Raw genomic sequence first — 22,125 nt, 5'->3', positions numbered from 1 at the left:
TGCAGACATGCCGTATGCGTATGCTCACAGCCCGACTTGAATGCAATATTTTTCACTTCCAAATTTTAAATGAAAATACACTTTAATATGGGAATGAAACTAAAATCCCCTGGAAAACTTTTCAGCATCTTCTTCTTCTCACATAACTTCCCCAACCATAAATGCATTTGATCATTCCTGTCTAAACTGTCACATCATCAATGCCACCATCACAGTGATTTTGCATAAACGCAATTTTTCGGCGGCAATGACATTGATGTCAATTTATGAAAGAATCTTCCGCCATATTTTAATATATCATAAAACATTGTATTTGTAATGTGACGTGGCAAAACATGCGGCGGAACACCTATAAAGGGGGCTTAACCACAGCAAATATGATTACCACAATTTTTAGCCATTGACAACACTGAGCTTAGCGGTTAGGAGGGAAAAGGCGCGGAAGCAAGCGCAGGCAGGAGCGTGGCACTGCCTTGAAGCGGGCGCTTTCGGAGGAATGATGAAGATTTTGTTGTCAACTCTTTATCTAGAAATAAGTGCTGGCTTACCGCACATACATATGCATTAGGCTGACTCACCAGAAAAAAGTCGCGTTTTTCCACCTGAATTATAAAATTTATAATATGTATGTTAGGGCGGGTCAATATGCATGGCAATTTTTTTCGCGCATGCGCGTAGTGTAACTCTAAGCCAATTTGTAGAAGAAACCATGGGCCTAAAGTCAATTTGGAGTTTGCCAAATTGCGAAATAGGTTTCATAGCATTTTGCGGTAGTGTCGTAAAAAGTGCTTAAATTTTTTTTAGAAACATGCTTTAAGGAGCTTTTTGATATGAGTAATCCATTTCTGCATTTATCTTTTTCTAAAACTTCCACCAGAGAACGTAACAGTGAAAATTTTCACATTTTCTGAGAAACCTATTTTCGCAAATTGGCAAACTCCAAATTGATTTTAGACCCATGGTTTCTTCGGCAAATTTGTTTAGTATTACACGCAGAATCCTTCTATGCTATACGCGTATAGTAAAAAAAAAAATTGACCCGCCCTAATGTAAGTATTTAAATACATACTTCCGCCAAAATATTTCGGAAAAATATTAAGATTTACGTGAGCTTGCGGATGTGAAAAGACCTCCAAAAATCGAGTTTTTTATAAATTAAATTAGTTTTCAAAAATATTTTTTTTTTCCAAAAATTGCCATCAGATGATAGAAGAAGTCTGCATAATGTTTGAAAATTTTGGCAGCGGAATCAAAATTATGAGATATTTGAAGGTATCTTCAAATCGGTCCAGCTTTCGTAAACCTTAATATTTTTTCAAAATATTTTGGCGGAAGATTTTAAATACAAAAAGTTGTAAAAATCTGACGGAAAAACAATACCAATATTTTTTTTTGTGTGGAGAGTAATGCACACTAATATATGTACATAATGAAATATTAACATGCACATATGTATGTTTGTAGGAGAGGAATGTCGTTTTAACCGTGGAATTGCAGGCACGCGCATATCATCCTTATCATCGTCATCATCATCATCATCAACGGCCATCAATCGCAGTGACAACGCCAACGCGCACATCAACGGTGTTGATGATCATCATGTTGACGCTGATGCTGACAAGAGCAACAACTATTCGAATTTCCTTAACTACATTAACAGCAACAACAACTAACTACAACCGAAACGTAAATCACCTTGGCGCAAATATTCTGCTGATTTCACTTCGACTTCTTCCGCCTGGCTGCGGGCACAAGGCATACATACGCCACATACGCCAGTAGCACTAGGCAAAGGGGTTGCATAGAGCATGTGGCATCAACAGCAACTCCTCCAAATACGCGCACACACACTTACAACATATCACTGCACAGTTCATGGCCATATTTGCTTGGCTGTTTGTTTCCCGTCCAAATCCCTTGGGAGCAACTAAGGCTGATGAGGTGCTTATTGCTGGTACTGCTGCTGCTGATGAGGCGACTGGCGGTTGGTTGCTGGCTCACTAAATGTGGTGGCTGTGCCTTATTCGCATGGCATTTGCCGATGACAAGCGTTTGCTGTATACTAAGTAGATACTCACATACAAACACAAATATGTATGTTAGCTGGAAACTGTGTGGTAGTAGGTCTGTTGATGATTTGGTAGATTTTGTTGATTTGTTGGGCAAATACAAACACACATTCATACATCCTTCGCAATACCATGCGATGCAACTTTTCCTCTGGTAAATATTTCGACTTCCTTCTTTGCTTTTAATTGAGAGGGTGGCGTGTGGGAGCTTCTATGTATTAGGTCGTTGGCTATGGAAAGTGAAAACGGCGACTGAGCTAAGATATTTGACAATCACTTGCGCTTATGCAAATGCGTATGGAGGGAAGTTTATTTAAATTACCAAACAGCTGGTAGATATGTAGTTAGCACTACATTTGGTTAAATTTTATGACTTTAATGGGCTGATAGCACTTCGCTTGGACAATTTTCTTTGTACCAGCACTGGTGGCATAAAATTATACAGAAAACTGAGAACATTTAGAAAAAAGGGAGAATGTTTTTTTTTTTTTTGATAAAATTAAAACGAAAACGTTTTTTGAAAATATTGTTGAGACTAATTTCACTCTATTACAGCTGCCATGTAATGGAGCTGGTGGAAGAGAAACTCCGTCGCCGAGTACTGCAATTCACCCCGGTGGACGAACGTCTCGCCACAATCCGCATCAAAGCAAGATCCATCAACATCTCGCAGATTTGCGCCCACGTCCCGACGGAAGAGATGGACGAAGTGTCCAAGGATAGTTTCTTTGAGCGCACATATAAGACCTGCCCCCGCCAAGATATCAAAATCGTGCGTGGCAATTTCAAAGCCGGGATGGGCAAGGAAGAGAACTTTGGAACCACCGTCGGAAAATCCAGCCTCCACGGCGAAACGCCCGACAACGGACTGAGGCTAATCGACTTCGCCGGTGTCCGAAACATGCTAGTATGCAGCACTAGGTTCAAGCATAAAAATATCCATCAAGTTACGGGGCTGTCTCCAGATCGAAAAACGAAAAGCTACTGCCACGTTCGACAGCACTAAAAGAAGTTGCCTATACGCGGCGATAACTGAATTTAGCATCTCCGCGAAACTGATAAAAAATCTCCTAAGTAGTTATGCAGTGTTACCTTTAGATGTAGCAAGACAGTCAGCCCTATCGTTTCCTTCAAACCATTCATGTCCCGCAACTCACGACTGCGTTATGCTATTGTGGTCTCCCAGGTGAGCGGCTGCCATATCTTATTAGGGAGGTTTTAAGAACTCTCACCGGATACCTGACGAGTTACTGCAGATGAGGTCCCATCTACACAAAATAGGACTGGCTAAGGGGACGAACTGCAGGTTTTGTGAGCTGGAGCTGCAAACCGTAGAGCATATATTATGTGATTGCCCGCGTATAGCATGACATATATACATATACACGATGGACAACAATTATCATCTCCATTCAGAATCTGGAACATGACACTCTCCAAAGTGCTCAAAGTTCAATAAAAGCCCAAGGTTGGAGTGACTTCTTAAGGGTTAGTGCAATAGATGTGGTTAGGTCGCAGCGCTATATGCGCTAATAATAATTATTCTAAGATTTATTCGTCTTAGCGAATCGTCCCGGTCCGGGTCCTAACAAGGCACATCGCTTCCTACACCTATCGCATTTGTTGTTTGAAGTATAAGGAAGGGAAATTATCTCAGCACTTACTACTCAGCTGCCCTGCTTTAGGTCGGCTATGCTTTTTAAGCACCTCGGATTATATTCTCTTAAAACACCCGATAAACTTCCTCGGGCGGACAATAGTTACCCGCGAAACTTCAGCAGAAAGAAAAGAAGAATTCCAGCAAAAAAATTATGTTCAATGGCATCAAAATTGCCAATGCAAGTAACGTCTAACTGTGCCCTCGCAGGAATGCGCAACTAAAGGAGCACATTGACATTAGCGAGTTAGATGGTTAAAAAATGTACATACATATTTACATAGATAAGAGTATCGTAAAGTAGCGCTCATCCGCTTAGTTAATACCTGCAATCTTATGTCTTCACAACCTTCCACGTCTGTAGCGTTAAGTGTGAACTTGCAACATGCCGATATTGTGTCCATTACATGCGCTGGTATTTACATGACACATCATCCCAAGGCACTCCTCGAACGCCTCACTTCTCCGTCAAGTACAGGAACTTGCCACAAACGCGCTGTCACATAAAAATCAGCGAACACATTGCGCAAGCAGATATGTATTTTCAAGTGCTTACAAATGTGGCAACAGCATTGTTAACGCCATTTACAAACGCAAAAGAAGCCACAGCGCGTTTTTCAAGTCCAGATTGACGAAGCCTAACAAATGTGACACGAATGTGGCATGTTGTTCGAAGATTTTCCACTTAGCCGTACATATGAGAATTTGTTGAGCGCAGCAGGAGGCGCGTGCCGCATGCCACATATGCTTTCATATGTACTTATTTGTAAAAAAAAAAAAAAATTTACACACATCTAACAAGCGCCAAGTTTTAGTTGCAAGAACGTTGTGGCAAGTGTCGTGGTAAGTGAAATGTTGTGCGCTTCTGCTTTGTGTAAACTTTTTACTGCCCCAGGCGGCTGACGCATCGTAGGACTAGCAACAACATAAACAGCATGTGGCAAGAAGTCTTGTGATTTAAGTTCTTACATATGTTTGTATGTACATTAGGGTGGTCCAAAGAGTGTAAAGTGGGAATTTTAATGCGCTCGCTCACACCCTGGGATTATTCTGTACCGGAAAAAATGTAGCCCTGTTTTTGTGTTTTTATAAGATCAAAAAATATTTAGAGGTCGCTTAAAGTTTCCCATGTATTTTATATGGGAAAAACAAAAAAAAAATCGTAGAGATGGTACAGAGTCTTTGAAAATCTATATTTTTCAATCGGAAAATTCTATTTCTCTTCAGGAGACTCTAATTAATAATACACCAATGTTTGGTTAACCATTTTTTGATTCTGAAGAGAGAATTTTCCGATCGAAAATATTTATTTTCAATGATTCTATACCACCTCCTAGAAAATTTTTTTACGTGCCATGGGTCAAATATAATAAAACTACGTTTTTAGATTCGATGATTTGATAACTTCATTCCAAAAATTATTTAAAAAGTACACTGCAATTTGGAACAAGAATATGGGTATCAAAGAGAAAATTCTGTAGAATAAAAAAAAAAATTATAAATTTTATTTTTTTAAGCTAATCAAGTTAAAAGGACAAGTTTAGTCCTTAAGGTGTACATTAAAAAATAAATAAAATAAATTCCAAAATTTCAATTAAATTTAAGGATAAAATTTTAATAGGATATTTTCAATATCTACTCGTCCCTATGTACAAAAAACATTTAACCTGTTTGAATTCCATCGAATTTTCGCTTCAGTTTGATTGCACTGATTTTTTTAATAATATATTGAGTTTTTTGTGTGTAAAATTGGGCGCTCTGAGCGACCTCTAAACATTTTTTTGATTTCAAAATAAAAAATCAGAAGTTTATTTTTTCCAATATCGAACAATCCTCGTGGGTTAGAGCATTAAAATTCCGACTTTACTTTTCTCACATGCATGTTTGCACAACCCTAATGTACATGGATATACATATGTGTGTGTTCCATAGTTTGCATACGTGTGCTGCTCCTGTCTCTTTGGCACTTCTTATGCGTCGAAAGTTTGTCTATGGCAAGTGAAAAACTTCAAACGCGGAAACAGGAAAACGCGATTTGTCAGTCGGCGCGAAAGTCAATATGCATGCCACACGCTTTTGGATTATGTACATTCATACATGTGTTTAACTTTTTCTACACACAAACACACACATACTATGTAACTTTATACATTCGAATTTTGTATGCCATGCTTTTGCCTTTGTGGCGGCAGCGCAACTTCGTGGCTACATAGAAAGTGTGCTTTAAAGAATTGCAGGAAAATTGATATTTCTGTTGACAAATGTGGCAATATTAAATATTATGAGTTCAAGGGTTGCCTTCTGTGCAAATTTGTATTTGTTTGTGTGCAACTGTCTTACTTAACATATGTTTATTGACATTTGTGACATTTAAAAATTGTAAAATATTACAAAGTCAATATGGCGTGTGACGCATTACAGCTGCTGCTCTGGCATTGGCGTTAGCAACTACTACTGGCTTTCGTGGCAGGCAATTGCCAGTCTTAGCTTAGGAGTAAGTGATTCACAAATTTTTGTACCCAACGCACTATATATTACTAAAGCATTAGGATATCTACTATATTTTCATATAAACGTGGCTACGCGAATAGGTGGAACTATTTACAAAGGTCAAGGGTTCGGGTAGCGCAAGTTTTTAAATTTTTGTATTTCATTTTATTTTTTTTGAGATTTTTTTTTTAAGTAAAACATACTTCTTTTTTTATATTAATCTTAGGCACTTATTTTATTACTTTTATTATATTTTAATTTTTTTTCCTTTTTACTTTAACTTTCTTTTAATTTTTAGATTTTACTGTTTAAAAAGAAAAATATTTTTTATTTCATTAAATTTTTAGTAACTTATTTTATTTTATTTTTGTTTTTTTTTTCTTTAATTCTTAGCTTTCTTTGTTATAAAAAGAAACATTTAATTTTAATTTAATTTAATTTTCAGAAACTTTTTTTATTTGTTTCTTTTTTCAATAAAATTTCTTGAAGTTTATTGTTTTAAAACGAAAAGTATTATTTTATATTTAGAAACATTTTGATTTATTTTTACCTTTTTTCCTGGATACTCGGTATGATCTCATGCAAGGGTACCTGAACTTGGTCAAAATCTGGTCTTCTAGCTGTGGACTCGCTAGTAATCCTGTGAAGACGGAGCTCGTACTATTCACCAGGAGGTATAAAGTGCCTCATGCACAGCTTTCCTCATTAGGAGGTGTTTCCCTTGTTCTTTCTGACAGGTTCAAGTTATTGGGCGTGATCCTGGACAGGAAGTTATCATGTAAGCAAAATATCGATGAGCGAGTAAAAAAGGCATCAGTGGATCTTTATTGCTGGAAAAATGCTATAGGGAAGAGACGGGGACCTCTCTCCAAAAGTGATATATTGGCTGTATGAAACCATAGTCTAGCCAATCAGGGTATTTGGGGCCATTGTCTGGTGGAATTCACTGGAAAAGTCTACTCTTGTTAGGAAGCTAGAGCGCGTGCAAAGGGCGGCCCTCGTTGGAATCAGCGGGGCGCTGCGGACCACTCCAACTCTAGCGCTAAATGCTATACTCAGCGTCGCACCTGTTGACATCGCGAGAAAAGTAGCGGAGGTTCGCTCAGCCATTAGGCTCAACAACTCTGGGTTATGTTTGAACACAGCACACGGCCACTCGACGATTCTCAAAAGTTTTGACTTCCTACCGGAAGAATTGGACCGGCTTATTCCAAGGCTGGCCCCAAACGCATCCTTCTCCACACACATTCCTTCAAGGAGCGAATGGGAGAATGGCAGTCTCTGGAATAGGGGTACGGAGAGATCGAAGCTGAACGGGAGAGTCGGAGGAGGGGTCTACTATCGGGAACTCGCGAAAGCGCTGGGATCGCTTATGGTACGATCGAAACTTTTCGGGGGATGCCTGACCTCTCTCTCCTCGGAATAATTTCAAATCAAGCTGAATTGAGTACCAAGACACAGTTACATAACTGGAAATTGCAGGGCTGATAAATTGGCTAGGCAGGAAACCCTCGTGGCCATTCTGTTGGCAACCTGTGGCCAGCTTCTGGGCAGATGGGCTCACAGTCGGCTCAGCGAGCGCTGGGCGAAAACCCTGACATGCAAAGTTGCAAGGTCTTTCTGGCCGGTTGCCGACCGCGGGCGATCAAGGGAGCTTCTGCAGCTGGCTAAACGCCACCTCTCGATTCTCACAGATGTACTGACCGGACATTGTCCTTTAGGAACCCACGCGGTGCGACTTAATATCGCCACAGATCCCTATTGCCACAGCTGTTTGGAAGATGAGGTGGATTCATCCCGGCATTCGCAAGACTAATCATCAGCTGCCTGCGGAATTTTGTTCTGAGCACCCAGCGCTTCTCTTAGTTTTTAACACAGAATATCTTAGTTGCCTGTCAAAGAACCTGTGTAATGTGGTAACACAATGGACAATCTAATTAATGTCTAAGTGAATCCCCTAACCTAACCTACCTTTTTTAATATTTTTTTTTTTTTATCTTTAGTTTTTTTTTGGTTTTGAAAAGAAAAATTTTTTTTTTATAAATCCATTTTCCGGAACTTATTTTATATTTTGCTTTTTTATTGAATTTTTTTCTTTTAATTTTTCAATTTTATTGTTGTAAAAAGCAACATATATCTTGTAAAAACAATTAATACTTTTAAAATATTTTATGTTTGAATACAACCCTGTGTAATTTTGACATTTAGAAGGAGAAAAACCGCAGCTAACTTTAAGGGGAATCCGGTTGGAGGAATCGAAGAATAATTATGGCTTTTTGGATGCAATCTTAGACACTTTGAAATAAGACAAACATACTTATCAAAAAAAAGCTCTTTTTAGGCATCCAGTTAAGGAGAGGTAATTTATATGCATGTATGTACATCCCACAGAAAGGACCCTTGACTTCTGGTGTACAGGACAAGAATTTTGTTAGTGAATTTTTCTGACTTCTTATATGAACACCATTCTGTTGGTCTTGGTGGCGTAATTTCATTTCGACTAAAACTATTTGTACTCCACAGCATTCCGACTAGTTTTTCATCAACTTATCTAGCCGTAATCCTCTCTCGTCTGTTGGGTATACGATGAGCTGTTGGCCGTATTTAGATTTGGGTTTCGTTTTTGTAATTTTTCTTTCAATTAACTCATTCCACTTTTTATAGCAGTCCAGCACTTTAAAATTTTATTTGCACAAATAACTATTTGCGCTGGCTCATGTTGCAAGTTAGCGCTATAAGTATGCCTGCATCTGTATGTAGTGCTTCTTCACTGGAGTTTAGGGTTGCGGCGAACGTCCTTCCACTTAGCGTTTGTATTTCACTTTAAAGAGTTTCAAATTTTTTCGAATTTTCAGACCACTCCCTGCCAGCTACATAAGTTGGCAGCAAACTCCATAGCCGTTGTTCTCCTTGAAGTTTTCCAAGTATTTGCTTTGTTTTATTTTTTATTATTATTTGATTTATTTTTTACTGTCGTTTCGTTCACGCTCAACGCACCAATGCGCCCGTAGTCCTGTGAAGTAAGACATATTTAGTATATTTTTTTTTCAAATGTAGCAAAGTAACTCTTTGCAACTCACCGATGACTTTGTCTCCCAACTCTCACCGCTGGCACCAAGCGCCCCACCTAACCTAATGCTTTCAGGCGTATGTGCCTAAAGTACGCTTCAGTCCTTCAAAATTCATCTTCAGCGTTCACGCTCACTACCTTAGCGACGCCACTCTTCCTGGCGGTACCTGTGCTTCCTGTGTGCGCTCGCTCAAGCACCGTTACAGCGCTCAGCGTCTGTGTGTTAATTTGCAGCAATTGCACCGAAATCGAAATCACAGCTCAAAATCTAACACCTAGCAGTCAGCCGTGAGCCGTCAGCGGCAAATAAGAAGAGTTTTCATGGCCTCTTGAATGTTTGGTTACGAAGCGAGGATATTTTAATTGCGTACATCTCATGCCCAAGCAATACACTTTGGATTGGGTGCGCGCCCAACCACGTTAGAGCGACCACCTACACGGGTAGCGCCGCCGCGTTCTCTTCTCAAGCGCGCGCGCACTCACGCAAGTCACTTGTGCGTCCAGTGTGGCGTGGCGTGAAAAGTGGATCCTTGTGACGCAGGCGAGTTTTTGGGGAGGCTTTTGCTTTCTTTTTTTTTGCGTTTTCTTTTTAATTTGCACCCAGGCCAACCAACCAAGTCAGCCAGCGAGCCCAGTCAGCCTTTCCCCAATTTGTGCCACGGACGAACGCGCTAACTGTTTGACTTTGTGGTGCGTTGCGGGTGCGCGCTGCAAGTGGAAAGTGTAAATTGCATATATTTTTATTTTTTCTTAATGTTAAGTCTTTCTGTATATATATGTTTTTTTCTTATTAAATAAAAATCCGTAACTTTTCTTGTGGCAGCGTCGATTCTTTGAGTACTGCCTGCGCTACACACACACTTAAGGCGCGCTCGAGCCCTTGGCCAGCGGCAATAGTCGCAACTTCATCAGCATGCAACACTTGCAGTCGCAACGTTAAGTGTTCTAGCACCTAATTTAATTTTTTCAACTACCTTTGCTGCTATAGCAAATGCTTCTTTTCTCTGCTTTCACAACTCAAAGCGTGCCTGTGCGAATCCTTTTGCAATACGCGCCCGCTCGCGCTACTCACAAAGTAACTATAAGTGTTGCACCTTTCTAAGTAACGCTTCAAGGCGCTCTTCATAGGCGTGTAAGCATATGTGCGCGCGTGTGTGCGCGTAGCTAATGCACGTTAATGGCCTTAATAAAATGTTACATTTATTTTATTTTAATTCAATTTAATTTAATTTGCATTGCACGCCACTCGAGCAACTCCATTAGGCAGAAACGTGTCCATGTACATGTCAGCCAAAGGTAGGCATCATCTTCATCATCGTCGCCCAGCAGCAGCCAGTAGCATCTACAGCCACTCACACTTACCCATGGGTGTATGTAGCACCTTACTTAGTTGAGCGTCACAGCAGCGTGTCACACGTTTTTCAAATCAAATTACCGTTCATCATCACCCCACCTGCTTGCCTTGCCGCCTCTTCAACACTCTTATTGACTTAGCGCGCGCTCGTAAGTGTTGCAAGCCGAGAAGGCGTCTCGCCTCAATGGCCTCACATGCATGCGTGCCACATTGATTCTATTTGCATTTTCAACAGTCCTTTCGATAACTTCATTCAATCAGGCTATGTATGTATGTACGTATGCGTGTGCGCGGCACAGCACTGTTGTCACAACACTTCGTCAAATCGTTAAACAAAGCCCGCCACAAAGTGTCAAAAAAGTTCGAGCAGTCATAGCAGTGGAAACGCAATCTACTTTTTTTGTATGGCCTGCGCGCCCACCCACTTGCCGCTTACTTATTATCGGCTGCTCGCTACTTTGGGGTGCGGGGGGCGTTCAAATTGACCCACCTCCACTATTCACTCCCGCTCACCATGCACGCTACGCACTCTACGCATTTCCCCCCAAACTAAATCAATTTGATTAGATTTAAATTTAAAGTGGGTTGATCGTACGCGTACAAGATTTTTGTGCGTGTCGAGTCACGTGCCATGTCGCTCATCGGAACGTATGCTAGTGTGCAAGCGTAAGGTTAGCTACATGCGACCCACGGCTCAGCATGTGGCCGATGTTTTAAAGTAGTCAGCCAGTTTTAAGGCGCGGCTGCTGCGCTGTGGGTTCTGTGGTCCATCAACACCAAGTCGCCTTAACCGTTGGCGGTTAGCTGCTGGATGAAGGTTGTTTCAACTATTTGCCTTAGTTATTAAGTTGTCCGCTGCAGCTTGCCACAGTGAGTTTAGCGCATTTAACGCTGATTCGCTGGTTGGCTCACCCACTGACGTGATTCGGTGAGTATGTAGTACGTGGTAATGTGGCGATAGCGGAAATAATGTTTGTAGCTGTCAACAGATATTGGCAAGCAAAAAGCGTAGCAAATCGAAAGGGGTGCTTAAATGCAGATTTATGTGGATTTTTAAGATTTTTTCGGAGTTACTGTAGAACATATGGTTCCGTGAAGCTTTCAACCTTTTCGCAAAATAGTTCACCGCTACCTCCTTCCAACTACTGCCTCCTGTACACTCATACCTAGAGGAGATGTGCGTGGAGAAAGCGTTAATTTTTACCAGTCGAGTATTTTTATCTTCTTGATCTATTCTATGAGGAATAAAGTCGAAGCCTTCAAGAATACCAGATTATTCGAATTCTGAGTGAGCAAGTACCTTGCCTACGATGGCCACAGGCGCCAAGTTGAGGATGATGTTAAGTGCCAGAGTGGTAGTAACCCTAGGTGCCTAACTAAAGATTCAAACTCCTGCTTTGTAAAGTTTCCAATCCGAATGTCAATGGACTACTTCAGTTCATAAAGATGCTCCGATCAAGTATCAGTTTGTCCGGCTACTCCCCACATTAGCATCCGAGCTGAATTTCCTTGCTAAGTACATATCGTTAAAAAAATACTCGAAAGGACACTGGTAAGATTACACGCTTGGGCAAGAAAAGCAGTCAAAGGCAACAGGTGCAGAAGTAACGAGTGCACTAGAATCCTGCCCGACAAAAATGCTAAACGCTATCCTCAATTTTATCCCTACCAATCTTCTCCTCAAAGAAGTAGCAATGAAATCGGCGATCAGACTTATATCGTCAGCTCCGTGAGAAACTAGACATGGGTTCATCACCAAAGAATTGCACTTAGGAAGGACTTCAGGTATGGTATGGTAGCCAATCTTGACTATAATCTACATCGTGAAATTACTATTCCCATCTAAAAGGTTATTGAGAAAATACAAAGTGGCCGATAAAGAGGTTGTCTTTCTATATACCGACTGATCCAATATGTATTGCGGTGTAGGAGGGAGCGGGAGCTTACTTCGAAGAACTCGGTGTAGCTCTGTCCCCAAACAAATAACAAAACATATATTCTGAAAGCCAGGCTGGGGGGCTACTTCCTTCAATTAAAAAATCTTAGCTATTTAAGGATTGCAAAATGGAATTGCGCTCAATGTTTCAATCAAACGTCCCCAACATTGTCGGGGTTCTCGAACATAGGAACATAGCTGGCAATGGGCGGGCTGATGAATGCCTAGTCAAGGCAGAATCCTGTTTGGATGAACCCGAATTGGTGGCACTGGGTTATCCTCTTGGAATAATTCGAAGAATTTTCTATAGATTTTCTTGCACTGACTAAAAACAGGTGGTCGGATATACAAACTTGCAAGATATCAAGTGAACTCTGGCCTGAATATAGCAGAGTAAAAACCTTGGATCTGCTTAATAGATCAAGTACAGAAGTGGACGCAATTGTAGAAACCATCACAGACCTCTGCCCCTTAAGCAAACCAGCGGCAATAAAAAGACTATGGTGGTATTTTTCCACCATATTAGTGCTCCATACACTTTTAAGGGTTCGACTATCTGAGTATAAACCCAGAAAGTCATTTTGGAATTCAACCCCCATGTTTTTTCCATGAGCTATTTAGTGGCAAACAATGATTTCGTTGATATTTGACCTCTTTCTTTAGGCGAATCATATACTACGTTTATACGCACAGAATAATCGACTTAATTGAAAGCGCATTGACACCGTACACATTTCGCTCTGGTGTTTATACTTACGGCAAACAATGATTTCGTTGATATTTGACCTCTTTCTTTAGGCGAATCATATACTACGTTTATACGCACAGAATAATCGACTTAAAGCGCATTGACACCGTACACATTTCGCTCTGGTGTTTATACTTACGGCTTTATATCGGCATCAAAGTAACCGTCTTCAAAAGCAAACAAAATTAGCTTTTTTCATTTGACATTTTATAAGTTACCATAATGGAAAGTGATAAAAATCTAGTTTTATTCGGCATTACAAAATCGTGGCAAAGAAAAAGAACGATTATTATTAATCAGCTTTTAAATACTGATGCGATTATTTGGAATTTGAGCGGAACAGCTGATCTCCAATTCGCTTTGACTGAGAGCGGTGTTTATACACTCTTTCTAACTGTCTGGAGAAATAAACTACCGATTTGAAATGGAGTGTGAGCCAAAACACTTCGCTCTTTCAAAGCGAATTGAAATTCAGTTTATACGTATGTTTTGAATCGCGGCGAAATGAATTAAAGCGACTTATGCATGCGTATAAACGTAGTAATAGTCCCATCCATGTTTCGATTTGGAAAGCAGGACTTCCTTTTAAAGTGACACTTCTTTAGCGGCGGCTGGTTGGTTGGGATTAAATTGGCAAATTCAATGGAAATTGCACACGGAAATGGTTGGGGCTGAAACAAATGCTTCTTGTGTGTATGCACATGGTATTAATTCAACAAAAACTTGCTAATAATAGGTTAAAAAATAACTTAGAAAAAGGCCAATACAAAGTGAAAGTAAAGGTGATTACGTACATAGATAAAGACAAAGGTAAAAATAAAAACAAAAGCAAAGATGCGTAAAGGTAAAGGCAAAAATGAAGAACAAGGTAAATTTACTTTACTTATATAAGGGCAAAAGTGAAGGGGCATATGTAGATGAAGAAAATGATGAACATTAAAGTAAAAACAAAGAAAAAGATGAGGATGAGGATACTGATAAAAGTGAAGGTGAAGATAGAGGAAGAAAGATTAAAATAAAGGTAATTATAGAGAAAAAGATATAGAGAGAGACACAGAGACTCAATCTGGGAACTATTTTGGGATTTTAGAGATTTTCGAGATTCTCGGGACTTATCGATACAATAATCTATACTTTTATCGGTTTTGTTATCGATATTTTTATCGATTTTGTTATCGAAATTTTTATCGATAATATCTTCAATTTTGCTATCAATTTTTTCCAAAGTTATCGATATAATCGATATTCGTATCGATATCTTAATCGTTATTTTAACGATTTTGTTATCGATATTGTTATTGGTTTTGTTATCGATTTTGTTATCGATATTTGTATCATATTTGTAATCGATCTTTTTATTGTTTTTGTTATCGGTTTTTTATAGATTATTATTTGTCGATTTTGTCATCGATATTTTAATCGATTTTTGTAATCGATTTTGTTATCTATCATTTATCGATTTTCTTATCGATATTTTTAATAGATATTGTTTTCTTTATTTCTATCGATTTTCCAATCGACTTTGCTACCAATATTATTATCGATTTTTCTATCGAAATTTTTATCGAATTTGTCATCGATTTTGTTATCGATATTTTTATCGGTTTTGTTATCGATATTATAACACTCCTCCCTGTGGACAGCCTTTCACTGCAGTGTTGCTGAGTTCCTCCGCTCATAGGTTCGCCTTAATTGTCCTCTGGGTAAGCATATTGTCGATACATTTGACTATTTTTGGAATTTTCACCTCTATTGGAGAGTGTTACTTCCATGAATTTGAAGGTAGCATTTTCAAGGTCCCCCCCCCCCCCCCCCCCAATGTCCACGAATGAGCCTCTGCTTTGCCCTTTGATGCAAAACCATTTTTTTACACCTAGGATATAGTGATGTGCCGAAATTGTTGATTTGCCGTTTTGATATGCATATTGATGATACTTTGTGGAGAGCGATAAAGTACTACCGCCTCGCTTAGGTTGTGGTCCAGTAGTATTTCCAATGCTTTTTGCATCAAAGATGAAAGGCTAATCAACCTGTAAAAATATTACCTTGATTTCCCTCCAGCTACTCGGAATATGTTTCAGTGTCGGGCAAGACCTGAAGATTGTAACCAAACCAGTACCGAGAATATTCCGTCTGGCACCGGAAACGACTTTAGAGCCGAGTCTACTACACCTACTTTTTCAAAGTATGTATGTCATATACATACATATGTGATTGTAATTAATTGCGCGCTATAACTTCAAAAACATAACTCAACTTTTTTGCCTCCAGCCAACTTGCTCTGCATACATATGAAGTTTCATTGCCTTGCGAGTGGAGTGTGTGGCCCAAACATTTAACACCTCATAAACTTATATTGTAGATATTTTCCCCTTGAATAAGAATCAACCAAGCATCCCTTGAATATAAATACATTTGTGCATACATATATGTATATGCGGTAAGCCTTAGTCTAGCATCTAGCCTTCACTACGCAAGAAATTCTAAATCAAATAAAACCATAATTTTATGAAGAGATCCTTTTTCGCACCATCTAACCAAAAATTCTACGCATAACTAATTCTGAGCAACAACAACGAACGAACGAGCGGGCGGACTGATGGACGCGCCAGCAAAGTGGAATTGACGGCGAAGCGCTGCACTTCAGTGATTTTTCATAATTTCATAATTTAAATCAAATCAACGCGCAAACCTAACAGATAAACAAATAAATAATAAAATTTGTGTTTGGGTGCTAAGATGCAGACGAGCGGACGAGCCCTGTCGGCGATGCAGACACGATTTGGAGTAGCTGCAAGCGAAAGCATTAAATCAGCGATGCTTAAAATTTAATTGGACATGAAAAGCATATGCGTGCAACAGTCAAAAAAACAAACGCACACATACATATCTACATATACGCATTTTGCGCACCCTTGGCTCAGACGCCCACGGCAGCAGCAGAAGCAGCACCCAACAACAAGCCGCCGAAACCACAAGAGAATTCAAAACAGATACTGATTTCCTCCCCAAAAATGTGAGAAGGCGAGAAAGTAGTGCAACATCAGCCCGGATGGAGGGAGGAGTGCTGGGTAGGGGAGACATGCAGTTAACAGCTAACAAACAACAATCAAACATGAATAAATAAATACTCGTAAATAGACTTGAGTAATTCAATTTGCAACCTAACGATACACAACAACATCAACAACAACAATAACAACAACAAGAGGAACAACAAATCATAAACCGAGCGGGTCGTCTGAGCGCTGAGGGTGGCTTCGAACTGCTATAGTTGCACATTATGCACAGCCAGTCTGCACCCCACACACACACACACACACACATACACCAACAACCGCAGCATAACAACAATAAATTACATTAATTCGGTTGCAGTGGCGGAAAGATTTTTGATGTTTTGCTACAATGGAAATTTGAATGCAAAAAAGGCGCAAGTGGATGCTGCAAGTGGCCGGCTGTTTTGGTCGTTGGCGGCCAGTGGTCAGTGTAAGGTGCTCATACGTCGCGTTGGACACGTTTGCTGTGCTTTGTTGTATGAAGTTTTACTTTGTTGTTGAACTTTCTACTTAAAAGCCACGCGCTTTTACTGATTGTTAGCTGCCTGCCTTTTTAGTGCCTTTTATGTGGATTTTGTATTGCTGAGCATCTTCAGTCATAACGACGGTAATAATGGCAACAAGAAAATATGTAGCAGTGGAAGCGCCACTTGAGCATTTCACTTTTATGTTATTCTTAATTTCATAAAATATGCTGACTACTTTGAACAAAATGACCATCGTGGTTGCCGGCCATGGCGTTTAATAGCTGCAAAACGCTGTGGGTAAAGTTGGTAGCGAAGCAGAAAATCTGAGTTATTAAGTCTAAGCAGCGTTTAGACGGCAGAGAATACCTGCCTTTTTGATTAGGGAACGGAGTGTAGAGAGTGTGGGCTTGTGTGAATGGTCATTTCACGCACGAACATATCACTAATTGGAGCTTGATGAAAAGGAGCAAACGAAAAATATATCAAATTAAATTTTGGTCTGAGAGGATTTTTTTTTTTTTTTTTTTTTGGAAAAATGGTACAGTAAATATAATAAAATAAAACCCGCATACACTTGTTCGAAGGCTGGTTGCCAAAATGTATCTCAAACTTGCAGATTTTCTAGTAAAAACCCATCTGCTTACACACTTACTCATTTTAACCAGAGAACGTATGTATATGAATATACGTGAATTCGTATACGTTCTCTGTTTTAACTACCAAAGCATATCGGCGATTAGCTCTTTCTGACCCTAGCTGCTTCCTTTCTGTTGCTGCGGCTGATTACCAATGTTTTAGTTCTTTTTGCTATGCTCAATCCGCCCAAGAAGGTTTCGTCAAGAGGGTTCTGAATCGGCAATCCGAGAACGCAATGTTCATAGGTCCGGTACATAATGCTTCTGGTATCAGGTTTGTTGAGTTGGAGGTGTATGAGTAGAGCTGTTGAATAGCATGATAGCCAGTGGCGGCCACTTCTTAGCGATGAGTCAAGTGCTTAGGTCTGATCCTGGATAGAAATCTGTCGTCGAAGCCAAACTATTGGGAAAGGGGAGCTATTTGAAAGAAATGGCGTCTCTCGCCCAAAGTAATTCACTGTCTCAATGAAACCATAGTTTAATCTAACTGGTTCGGCGGAGGCTACACTCGCTAAGCGACTACAGCACGTACAGCAGACTGCCGTAATCGGTATAAGTGGGACACCAACAACCACTCCTACACTAGCGCTTAACTTCAAGCTGAACATTACGCCTGCAGATAATGTATGCAGAATTTTCGCAGCACCAGTGTCCGCTAGGCTCAGGGAAACCAGTTGGTTAACTGGTTCGAAAACTGGACACTCTGAAGTTCTGGCGGGCTTTGTTTTCATTTCTAATCACATAGATTACTGCGCCTCAGAAATGGCTTCCAGTAGCCCCGTTTCTACCTACATTCCCTCATGGGAGGACTGGGTGGGGCGGGATGTATCAAAACTTGAAGGCCGGGTTGGTGGAGTTGTCTTTTGTCGGAAGCTCTCCATTAAGGGAGGACTGGGTGGGGCGGGATATATCAAATTTGGCGGCAGGGTTGGTGGAGTTGTCTTTTGTCGGAAGCTCTCCATCAAAACTATGTTCGAACTTCGGAACTTCCGCCGCATCTTTCAAGCGGAAATAACTGCCATCAAAGAAGTGGTAGACTTACTGGTTAGCATATACTCCGATAATCAGGCGGCTATCAGTGTCCTGAGCGCTATGATGGTGCCCACGAAACTGGTCCAAGGAATGTCTGAGCTCAGCGAGCGCTGGACAAATACTGCCCGGCCAGTCAAAGGAGCTCCTTGTGATTTCCAAGCCGCAGCTCTCGCTGTTAGTGGGGGCTCTGACAGGGCATTCACGCCATAAGGTTGAGAATTCTACCTGATTCCTCCTGCATCAGCTGTCAAGTGGATGATAATTTCTTTTAATTTAAATTTATTTAAATTTTTTTTAAATTTCTTTCTATTAAACTTCCCCGGCCTCGCGAGGCTTAGTTGGAAACATTTTGACTTGCACTTCCTGACAACTCCGGATGAGCACTCCGGCAATAAAGTTAGCGGCATTCGTTATTTCGTAATCGGTTCACGGCGACCGAACGACTGCAAAATTGGTCTCCACTCAGTTTTCATGGTGTCCAAGTGCGTTCTTGTCTGGGACAACTACTATTACCTAACCTTAAACCGGAACGAAGCTGTGTTGCGGTGCTTATGGGTGACTGTTGGCCTCCGAGCAGCATGTAGTCGTTGCGGGTAATACGGCTCGTCTTGACAACATCGCTATCAATGTTTTTCCACACCGCTCTATGTCTTGCCCCATTGCACGGAGTATCTACGTACTCCTCGCTTATCCCACACCGACCGAGCGATCGCCTTTTAAGTTTCTAGCAGTATATTTTCATAAACTGACCAGATACTGCCGGTGGTATGCACTAAGAAAAAGAAAGAATTTCTAACGTGACTATCCTTGGTTCAAGTGCATAAGGTTTCATGGTGAAAATAATTAAGTTTCTGGTAGTGAAGAAATTGGAAAGATCAGAGAGGTAATCAGTTATTTTACCGCAATGGCTAATGATGTTCGTGTTCAACGCCATAATTGCATAATCGTCTGCATAGCTCACTAAGTTAAATAAGTCGGGCAGAAAATGCCACCTTAACGGATCACTTGTTTCAATCTACGCTACTTGGACTTAAAGTTTTGATTTTCACTGACGATTGCCAAAAACACAGATACTTCGTTATCCACCGGAACGTCCGACTTGAAAGCTACGAGTCTGGGATGTACTGATGCGTTCCCATGGCTAACCGTAGCAAATGTCTTTGATAGAGCAACCTATAGTAGAACGATGGTCGACGTTCGCTTAGACCTTGTTTATCTCTGCCCCAATGGTGTTCATTGCTGAGTTGCTGCTGCGCATTTTCTGGAATCATGTTGTTACTTAGAGATGCTTCTTTGAACTGGACAGGAGAAACGTTTTCATAATTTTTGGCCTTAGAAATGCATCTATTCGATTCTCTGTTCCCTAGCTTAGGAAAGGGAATTATGTTACCCGTTTTCACCATCTCTTTTGTGATCAGGGTAGACAGTGATGCGAATGGGATGTCTTGGATTCCCGCAGGTCCTATTTTTTTCGGATGTGCAATGGATTTCGGGCTCAAGAAGCATTCGTATACCCCGATCACTCACGTCTTCTAGTTAGTACCGCCGCTTGTGCAGGGAAGTATTGAAGTATTTTGGCAATCCTGCTGGCTGATTTATTAGCTGCGTGGCCACATGAAAGTGGCTTAAGGGCATTGAGTTTACGGTCAGTGTATTCCGAATCCCACGGAGTGTTTATGTATGTATGTACTTATATTTAGTTTTCGGAGAGGATGGAAATCATGTTAAACTAACAGAAGGCCATGGAAAGTAGTTATTGCAACGGGGTCAGATCAGGGCAGGAATGTTTAGAGCTTTTAGTGTGCATTTAAACCTCTCAGCGCTCCCATCATATTGACCTGGCTGGATTCAATAAATTAATTCCTTTCCAGGGAGCACACAGCCGATTCTGAATAGTTATGAGTTTAAACTACTGCAGCTCTCTCAACTAGCTTATGCTGAGCTAACGCGGGTCACACGAGACTACTTTGTCTTGCCTAGAATTGGCAGTGTTTGACCGCCCAAGACAGCGTTCGTGGAGCGAGTGCTTATAAAGATACTAGTTGCCTCATTGAGGATATCTTTTAAGATCTGACTGTAGTTCCGCAAACTCCGAAGATTACCGCTTAGTTTGGCCTTTAAGATCCATGAGATGTTTACTCAAATACATACATTGAGAGCGGTTGATGTGTGAAGCTACTTAAAAAAAAAACGAAACTCTTGTTCCGATTTCGGTCTGAAGCTTGATCTTCACACATAGGGCCTCATGCTTAAAAAGTGAACTTAAGGTCCGACTCGATTTTCACTACGAATTCTTGAATTTGAGCTCACCTCATCAGTGCAAGAATGAAGTCTGAGCTTAAGCTCATTTTTTATGCAAGAAGCCCATTGACTTACGACAGGATAATCTTCGAGTGAAAAATGTTGTCGAACTCCTGGGGCTGGATTCTTCTAACATATGCGCACTAAAAATTATGTACGCTCTTCATTTTGTGAATCAGGAAGTGGATGAAATAGTTTTAACTGTCAAGAATTGTGTATACTTCTCTTCTGAGAAAACTCACAACATTTTATTCGGTCAGTTTTTGGTTTGTGAGTTTTGCACTCGGTGTACAATGCCTTTTCTAACTAATTTAGCTTGCTTTATTCAGAAATTAGTGCCATCTATTTGTCCAATGCACCTGACTGTGATTATTACATTCTTCTTTTTCGAAAAATCTCCATGACAAAGCCGTAGAAATGAGCCCTTGGCAACTTCGGAGGTTTTCATTAGCTCTGCTGCTACCGTTGAGACTGGCGCAACTATTTTTCCTTTCGTCGACATCAAAAATATATAATATAGTCATCATTTGCAATTTATAAAGGAAAATACATAAATACTTCGATTTTATATACATACATATTTTTAAAGAAATTAAAAAGAAGTCCCGCAAGTACTACCATTTCCATGTTAATTGCCATTAAGGAAAATCACGACACTTCACGCTTGTGCCCATTAAATATGTACATATGTATAAGCCACGCCCAGCCTTCACAGCATAGTCAAATGCCTCCAACACAAGAGAAGCGTTGGCGCTTGAGCAATTCACAGCTGTAATTAAGAAATTGCAAAAATGACAATGAAATCGTCGAAGAGGAAATGCAACCACTTATCGAAATAAGTGCAATTACAACCTTAAATATATATATATACAAATATGCATACGAGTACATACTTGCATTTATGTATATACGATTGCATACACTCACACCTACATACATATGCATCTCGTCCTCCAGAGTAGTCTCTTAAGTGGCACGCTACTTTGTGCGTGTGTAGAATATACCATCACTGCTGACACTTCTATGTTGCACACATTTTTATTGTTTCCTTAATACAAAATTTTGTATAAATTGTTAATCCGAAAAATGTGCTAAATACCCTATGAAGATGCACTTACTCCGTCGGTGGCCAATGTACCTACGCCATTATGTGCGATCAACCAACTGTGTGTGAAAGCATCACCTTTTGACGCCGCTTAATCTAGCTGGATTAGCTTTTCCGTGCATTCCCCAATGATAGCGCGTTGTAAATTATTTGCAACCGGTTGGTTGTTTGGTTGCTGGTGGGTTTGTGGGTTTGTGGGTGG

The 22,125-nt window shown here is 40.3% G+C and overlaps 1 long non-coding RNA gene across 1 annotated transcript; it reads right to left on the bottom strand.

The window, feature by feature from the left end:
- Positions 1-21,065: 21,065 nt before the first annotated feature.
- Positions 21,066-21,860, bottom strand: LOC118736660. The gene is made up of 3 exons (XR_004992760.1): positions 21,756-21,860; positions 21,396-21,587; positions 21,066-21,307 (listed from the first exon to the last, which is right to left on the bottom strand). It is a non-coding gene; the product is annotated as an uncharacterized LOC118736660 (long non-coding RNA).
- Between the last annotated feature and the right edge of the window lie 265 nt (positions 21,861-22,125).

This window comes from Rhagoletis pomonella, unplaced genomic scaffold (assembly GCF_013731165.1).
Source record: "Rhagoletis pomonella isolate Grant_MI unplaced genomic scaffold, Rhpom_1.0 Rhpom_scaffold_00003, whole genome shotgun sequence".
NCBI classification, from domain to species: domain Eukaryota; kingdom Metazoa; phylum Arthropoda; class Insecta; order Diptera; family Tephritidae; genus Rhagoletis; species Rhagoletis pomonella.
The sequence above is the reverse complement of the archived record's forward strand: the minus strand, read 5'-3'. Positions and strand labels throughout refer to the sequence as shown.